Below are 8,405 nucleotides of genomic sequence, written 5' to 3' on the forward strand. Positions count from 1 at the left end.
GCACACAGAGACAAACAACCGCACTCACAATCACACCTAGGGGCAATTTTAGAGTATCCAATCAACTTACCATGCATGTTTTTGGAATGTGGGAGGAAACCGGAGTGCCCGGAGAAAACCCACGCAGGCACGGGGAGAACATGCAAACTCCACACAGGGAGGCCGGAGCCGGGATCGAACCCACGACCTCTGAACTGTGAGGCGGACGTGCTAACCAGTCGACCACCGTGCCGCCCCTGAGGTAACCATATTTTGGAAATAATAATAAAAAAATACTTGTCAATATGCATGTATTGGATGCCATACTGTGCATGGCTCATGATTTTTAGGTTGGGCAGTGTATGAAATAATGTGGCATTTTTTTGGGGGGGAGTGGGGGCTAATACTTTTGTTGTTAAAACAATTACCATTCACACGTCTTTATCCACTGACAGTTAATGTTTCCATCACACGGGCTATACATTTTCTTACCGGGGAGTTAATTGCTTGTGGCAGTTATTCTTTTAGCATTCTATCCATGAAGTCAAGTCAGCAGAACATTCTTGCAGCCTTTCAAGACACCAGTAGATGGGGACGTGGAGTGGCACAAGGTCTGCATTTGGCTGAACTGAGGTAATAACTCAGCTCTATTGTTCCCAGTTTTCATCCACACCTTCCAGCCCTTCTTTGTGCCTTCCAGTCTAACTCCCCCTCACGGACTTCAAAGGGAAGGAAGGAGTAAGGCGAATTAATTTGTCCCCATATTTCACGCAGACGTGTTGCGGCGGGAATGCCTTTTAATTGCTACTACCGTACAGTATAGAGAAAACCAATGAATGCAGCCTTGACTAAAGGATGAAACTATGCAAATGCAAGAATACGGGTTAAAAGATTGAAATCAATTCAGAAGCAAAGCACCTTGAGAACAATTTGTGGAAAGGACGCCGCCCGCTCGCTCGGTAGGGCTTTAACAAGCTCTGGCACTCAGTGCAGCAAACTCTGGCAGACGTTCCTCGGCATCTTTAACCCTCAACCCAGAAGGCCCGACGCACTGAACTCTGTGAAACAGATCAATGAGAGGATTATGGCAGGACCAAGATGCCAGAGCGGCTCTGCGCTGAGGAAAGAAGATTGAGACGCTTGCCTTTGATCATGTGCTGGTGCGTCCGAGAGGCGCTGCTGCAGATGATAATGATGCTGATGCTGAGGACCTTTGCACAGCCCGGCTGGGACGGACGGGGCCGCGCTCTCGCTCTCGCTCTCGCGCTCGCTCACGCTCTCCAATAAAAGGCTGCTCTGTGGAGGCTTGAACGGGACAAACACATTTAGTCAGATGGATTAAATGTTCTTTTTTATCTGAAATGCAATGCGTGTGTGTGTGTGTGAGTGTGTGTGTGTGTGCCCCAGTTGTTTCCTCCATCACATTAGATCCAGCTGAACACCTCTGTCCTCCTTCAAGGACAAACCCTCCCTGCTTCGGTTCCTCCATCCCTCAGCTTCTGTTTCTCCCTCTCTCTCACTCACACACGCGCGCATACACACCCGCACACACACACACACACACCTCAGATGCATTCTGACATTCTTTCATTCTGTGACAGGCCATGGTGCTGGGAGATGACTGCTGACATTCTGGACAGTAAAACGCTTTAGGTGGAGTGCGTGTGTATTTTATGTGAGTTCACACATATTCTCTAGCGGGTGCTAACGTTCAATTTTTGACTTTGCTCTTTGCCTTTTGATCAAGCTTGATGGTGATGATAATTGGATGAGAGGTCAATAATCTCTTAATTAGTGCTAAATGGGAATTAGATTAGGCTTTTGTTCATTTCACAAACAGCTCCAGTTAACCAGATTAGCGCTGCTTGGATTAGGTCTGGGATGAGGATGGAGTGACGGAGGTCGCTTTGACGTGATTAATATTTGCAAATGTGTGCATTTTTAGGCCTGGACTACATTCAAATGACATAATCTGCAGTCAACATACTGAAATATAACATTAGCGTTATGTTGACAGTCGAGGAAAAGAGTACCGAAAGGCTTGAGTGTCTTGCTCATGGGCACACACCGAACTGAGAGCGAAGCGGCGCGGGGGGCCTTGACCCCACAAACGTCCAATTCCAGGGCAGCCTTTGAAACACAGCGGGGTGAGTCATGATTGGTCAACAGTTGTCAAGCGACTTTGATGACCTCAACTACTCGAAAGACTTCCACACGCCTTCTCCCACACGTGTATTGCTCTGTAATGCGTTATTCTCCCTTTCCCTCGTTTTCCTCTCTCTCAAGCTCTCTTTCCTTTGCCGTCTTTGCCCTTTCTCTCATCATCATCATCATCATCCTCCCCGCCTTCCTTCCCTCTCTACCCCCCGTCTCTTGTGCGGCCCGGCGTGGGTGGCTGAGTTTAATGAATTCCCTTTTCTCTCTGCAGCCATCCGCTGATTTCTGATTGTGAAGAGGTGTGCCGTGAGCATGCGTCTTGGAGTGAGAGACGAACACACGCACTCACACGCGCAGACAGACAGACTAGACGAGCACACGCGGAATTTGGTTTTATACGACCAAATAGAGCTCCACCTTTGGGTTCCACTTTTCTCTCAGAAGTAGAAAGGAAAGTCACTGATTGTCATCTTTAAAATAGTTCTGCCCCTGGATGTTTCTGTTGTTGTCAACAGCGTCGTCTCGCCTCCAGTCGTCAGTCAAGCAAAAGTTGTTGTCCTCTGCCTCTAATGTCTTCCCAAAGCACGGGAACGCTTGTTAGAATGATTACAACAGTTTTGAAACCATTTTTTGTATGTTTGTTAATACCATCAAGGGCTATTATCATTTCCTGAAAAAAAGGGATTGTTGTGGCCAATCACCGCAATAAACACTGAAGAGGAAAGAGTATTCTTGTCCTTTTTTATTCTATGCATGGAGGAAGACAAGTCGGTTAAAGCATCTTGCACACTCTGTGCAACACAAAGTCTTCTGATTAGCAAAGTGCCAGTGGGGGCACTTATAGAAGACTCAACATCACATAAAATTAGTTGACAATTACAGCATACAGGAATAGCCTTGGATAATGGTTCACATTCTACTTCAGCAAGTCTAAAGACAAATACATTGTTCTCTGATCACATGCCGCAGTCTTTTCTGGTAAATTTCCACCGCAGCTCTTTTCCAAATATTCAGAACAAACTGTTTAATGTACCGCCTATTCAATTTAGTATCAAGTGATTGCTGCCACTATGTTCTTTAGTTTTCCCACAATCTTGATTCTAGATCATACCAAGACATTTTTGGACAATCCTTTCAGGTTTGGGGAGGGAACTCTCAGAAATACTCACAAACATTTGGGTTTGACCTCAAAATATGAGATCAACATTTAGCTTTTATTTCCAGACGTTTACATATGGAACTGATTAAAAAAACAACAACTCAAAAAACTCAAGAATGCTTTATTTGTAATCCAACAGCATATTTTTATTTAGGAGCAAAAAGTATTGGAAAAGATGAATTTTAAATTATGATTTGGCTTGATTTGCTAGCAGATAAAATGCATGCCTAATAGGGTTTAAGTCTTGAGATTTTCAATCTAAAACATTTGCCCCCACCATGAACTACATTGTTGTTTTTGTGTCAATATCTTTGTGGCAAAGGATCTCCCAATCAGTTTTTTTTTTTCAAATAGACAAAATGTTTCTGTAGACTTCGGAGTTGATTTTGCTTCTGCCATCATGTGTTGTGACACATGAAGTCATCAATGAAGGATCATGAACCCGTCTCAACATGTGTCTGTCTTCGTCATTACTCTTGTTGTTTCCTTCTCTCCCATCTGATGTTACTTTATTGTGGTTTATTTCTTCATCAGGACAGTCCTGATAGGTGTTTCAGCTACGATTGATTTTCCTTATTCCCTCAGCTTCCCAATTGCTTGTTTTTTTAACCTACAGACAGCCCATTGCTTTTTACTTTGGTTAAAGCTCTAATTATCCCAAATGCAGTCTTGCATAGGCAAAAACGAAATTGGAAACTTTACATAGACATTCAGCACTATTGAATAATCAATATAAGATATACTGTATATCGGGGCTACAAATCACAACCGTCAGTCAAGCGTTCCCATACTTTTGCTCACATGATAAAAGTCGGGTTCCAACAAAAGCTATAAATAAAAAATAAACAGTTGAGCTCTTGTCTCATATTCATCCTTTGATGTCAAATCAAATCCAAATGTTTTTCGCCTCCAGCAAAACGAAAGGAATTGGCCTCAATGGATGTTCCTATACTTTTGAAGGGAAGTGTGCACAGACAGGTAGCAGTCACAATCACATTCACGCCTACAATCACTGAGTGGGACTCACCACTGTGACTTTTCTTGAATTTGTTACATGTGGATATAGCCAGGTCCTTTTATTTCTGTCCATATAGTGTATCGTAAAGGTTGTCTGAGGTGATAAAGCTTCATAAACCAATTACATCAACCATTCTCTCTTGACCTTGGCAACAGGATTTTCTACTGCTTATTTCTTCCTATGCACTAGTGAATTGTCCTCAGCAGCAGCAGAAGCTCAAGTTTGCAAAAGAACTGCAGATGAGATTTGACTTTTCACCGTGCAAGGTCATTATTGTTGTGTTCTGTTGGGCTGTTAACTGTTATCTCTTCAAGACTACAGTGAGAAACATTGTCATTGGGAACCTATAAGCATGTGGAGAAATTTCTGATTGCACTGAAGAACGAAACTGTTATTATTTACTTCAGGTTTGTAGCATTAAAATTCATCATTTTCTGCTTCTCTTCATTCTGCACATGTATGCAAACCATTCACATATCGTTTCCCTGAGTCAGCTGCGTCAGCTAAGTTTAACATCTCCCTCCAGACACATCCATTGATGCAAGTGTACATTTTCTTTAAATCCTACTTCGACAGGTGGAGCTGGGAGCATGATTTGTGACACCAAAATGAGTTTGGTCAGCAATGTGTGCAATCCTGAAGCATCCACCGCACCAATGCTAATAAAAAGCTTTATTGTTAAGGAGGGGAAATATACCTGCAGTTAAACCTGTGAGATGGAAAATTGTTTCTAATATACAAATGAATGTTGTAATAACTGGGAGTGGGTGGCTTTTTCAGGAATAATTACAATATTCTCTGGAATCGTGCAGTATGTCAGACAGACATTACGATTACGAGAGGCATTACAGCATACGTGCCTCGATGGGTGAGTGGGGGTATTTTGAGTCAAGAAAATGTTCAAACAGCGCTGATTATTTGGTGAGTAACATTAAGAGCGAGCTCAAAAAGAGTGGAACCTTTAAGATTGAGCACAATCCATACCAGAGACTGACTGACCTCTCTTTTACTCCGTGTTAAAGACAGTCATCAGCTAGAGTGAAGAAAATATGGCACAACTGTGACATAACCAAGCACAGGATGTCCATCCAAAATTGTTTAAAAAAAAGTCCAGAGGAAAACTGCTCACGCAGGCTGCCAAGAACAACACTGAAGGAGCTGCAGTAAATCTATGGTAGAGGTGTCCAACTCCGGTCGTAGAGGGCCACTGTCCTGCATGTTTTAGATGTTTCCCTCCTCCAACACACCAGATTCAATTGATCAGCAAGCTCTGCGGAGCCTGATAACGATCCATTTGAATCAGCTGTGTTGGAGGAGGGACACATCTACAACCCCAATTCCATTGAAGTTGGGACGTTGTGTAAAAGGTCAATAAAAACAGAATACAATGATTTGCAAATCATGTTCACCCTATATTTAATTGAACAGACTACAAAGACAAGATATTTAATGTTCAAACTGACAAATTGTATTTTTTGGGGGGCAAATAATCATTAATTTAGGATTTTATGACTGCAACACGTTTCAAGTAGACAAGTAGCAAAAAGACTGAGAAAGTTGAAGTATGCTCATCAAACACCTGTTTGGAACATCCCACAGGTGAACAGGCTAATTGGGAGCTGGTGGGGCCATGACTGGATATAAAAGGAGCTTCCCCGAATTGCTCAGTCATTCACAAGATGGGGCGAGGTGGGTTAGAAAATTGTTGAACAGTTTAAGGACAATCTTCCTCGATGTACAATTGCAAGGAATTTAGGGATTTCATCATCTATGGTCCATAATCCTGTGAAAAGGTTCCAAGAATCTGGAGAAAAAAAAGGCCAAAAACCACCATTGACTGCCCATGACCTTCGATCCCTCAGGTGGCACTGCATCAAAAACTGACATCATTGTGTAAAGGAAATCACCACATAGGCTCAGGAACACTTCAGAAACCCAATGTCAGTACATACAGTTCGGCGTTACAGCAAAAAGTGCAACTTAAAAGTCTACTATGCAAAGCGAAAGCCATTTATCAACAACACCCAGAAATGCCGGCGGCTTCTCTGGGCCTGAGCTCATCTAAGATGGACTGGTGCAAAGTGGAAAAGTCTTCTGTGGTCTGACGAGCCCACGTTTCAAATTGTTTTTGGAAATTGTGGATGTCAGGTTCTCCGGGCCAAAGAGGAAAATAGCCATCTTGGACTGACGCAAAGTTCAAAAGCAAGCATCTGTGACAGTATGGGAATGTGTCAGTGCCAATGGCATGGGTGAGTTACACATCTGTGAAGGCACCATTAATGCGGAGAGGTACATACAGGTTCTGGAGAAGCATACGCTGCCACACAAGCAACGTCTTTTTCATGGACGCCCCTGCTTATTTCAGCAAGACAATGCCAAAACACATTCTGCACGCTTTACAACAGTGTGGCTTCAAAGTAAAAGAGTGTGGGTACTAGACTGGCCTGCCTGCAGTCCAGACCTGTCTCCCATTGAAAATGTGTGGCACATGACGAAAGCGTAACACACGACAATGGAGACCCCAGACTGCTGAACAGCTGAAGCTGTACATCAAACAAGAATGTGAAAGTTCCACCTACAAAGCTTCAACAATTAGTGTTCTCATTTCCCAAACGTTTAGTGAATGTTGGTAAAAGAAAAGATGTAACACAGTGGTAAACATGACCCTGTCCCATCTTTTTTTGGAACGTGTTGCAGGAATCAAATTCTAAGTTAATGATTATTTGCTAAAAACAATAAAGTTGATCAATTTTCACATTAAAGTTGAAGTCAACCCAAACATTTTTTTCAAAATCAAGAATATGTTCAATGTAGGCCCACTAGTTGAAACACGGCATTCTGATAAATATTGCGTTTGAGGAATAAGAGTTAACCCACTTGTTTTTAGCCATCTCTGGGGGCGGCCATTTTGTCACTTCTGTCAACTGGAAATGACATCACAACTACTCAGGTAACGATCAATCACGGTTGACCTGTTTTCTGAAGCTGAGCTATGGTTCCCATATGGTTAGCTGAGCTCTGAGCATCTATGATCTCATTTTCAGTCGACCCAAATGACAAAATGGCCGCCCACTGAGATGGGTGGATTACTGCTTAAACCATATTCCAAAAACATAACATAAATCAGAATGCCATGTTTCAACTAACTATTCTGTTGTTATATACATTTTCCACAACATCCCAACTTCAATGGAATTGGGGTTGTAATACTTGTAGGATAGTGGCCCTTTGGATGGAAATCTGTGATCTATGGTTAAGTACTGGCAGGTTAGTACATTACGTGACAACAATGTTCCAACTTCTCCTGTACGGTATGTCTTGGCAATGGGGTAGGGTGGCAAGACCTAAATCTTATCTTTAAAAGGAAAACACACAGATATATATTGTATATTGAAATTTCCCAAAAGCATGTGGGAAAATCTGTCCAAAGAATCCAAAATTGAATTCTTTGGCTATAATTCCAAAAAGCATGGTAAGGGTGACTCAGATGGTAAGATCATCTGCCTCACAGTTTTGAAGTTGTGCAGGCTGCAGATGGCCCCTCGGCCGGACTTAGGACACCACTGCTGTCGTGAATCTGCTGTGTTAAAATAAAAGAAAAAAATTCAACTCACATAGAAAACTTCAAAACCATCATGCCCTAAATCCAAACAGCAAATCTGGATCATCTCTGCATCTGTTCATGGACACCACAGGTGTTGCTGCTCTCCTTGCCACTAATTTGCTGTAGCTGCTTAACGAGGAGAATCGGTTTAATCTGATCATTGTCTACGTGATTAAAACATATTTAGTAATTCTCTGCGGTCTCCGCTTTGCTGTCCCCCTGATTAGAGACACGCTCATTCTGGCCCACACTGACAAATAATGGAACAGTTGTTGTTAGGACACATGCTCACAATGCTCGGAGGTACGGTGGCGCGCGTGCGCACACACGCGCGAACACGCACACACACAGGAAAAACACACAGACAGACAGAAACACGTAGGGCCTCGTGCACAGCCCCCCTGTGGTATGGTAATGAGCTGCTAATCTCTCTGGTTTACACAGCCAGAATGTGTGTAGGTGTGTGCGCGTGTCAATGTCTGCGTGTG

General features: G+C 42.9%; 1 long non-coding RNA gene across 1 annotated transcript; it reads right to left on the minus strand.

Annotated features, from left to right (window-relative positions):
* Positions 1-271: 271 nt before the first annotated feature.
* LOC147140625 (uncharacterized) lies at positions 272-8,063 on the minus strand. Its single transcript, XR_015088442.1, has 3 exons — positions 7,928-8,063; positions 1,124-1,284; positions 272-1,037 (listed from the first exon to the last, which is right to left on the minus strand). It is a non-coding gene; the product is annotated as an uncharacterized LOC147140625 (long non-coding RNA).
* Between the last annotated feature and the right edge of the window lie 342 nt (positions 8,064-8,405).

Source organism: Filicampus tigris, chromosome 10 (assembly GCF_054856515.1).
Source record: "Filicampus tigris isolate MCC_2025a chromosome 10, RoL_Ftig_1.0, whole genome shotgun sequence".
In the NCBI taxonomy this organism is placed as follows: domain Eukaryota; kingdom Metazoa; phylum Chordata; class Actinopteri; order Syngnathiformes; family Syngnathidae; genus Filicampus; species Filicampus tigris.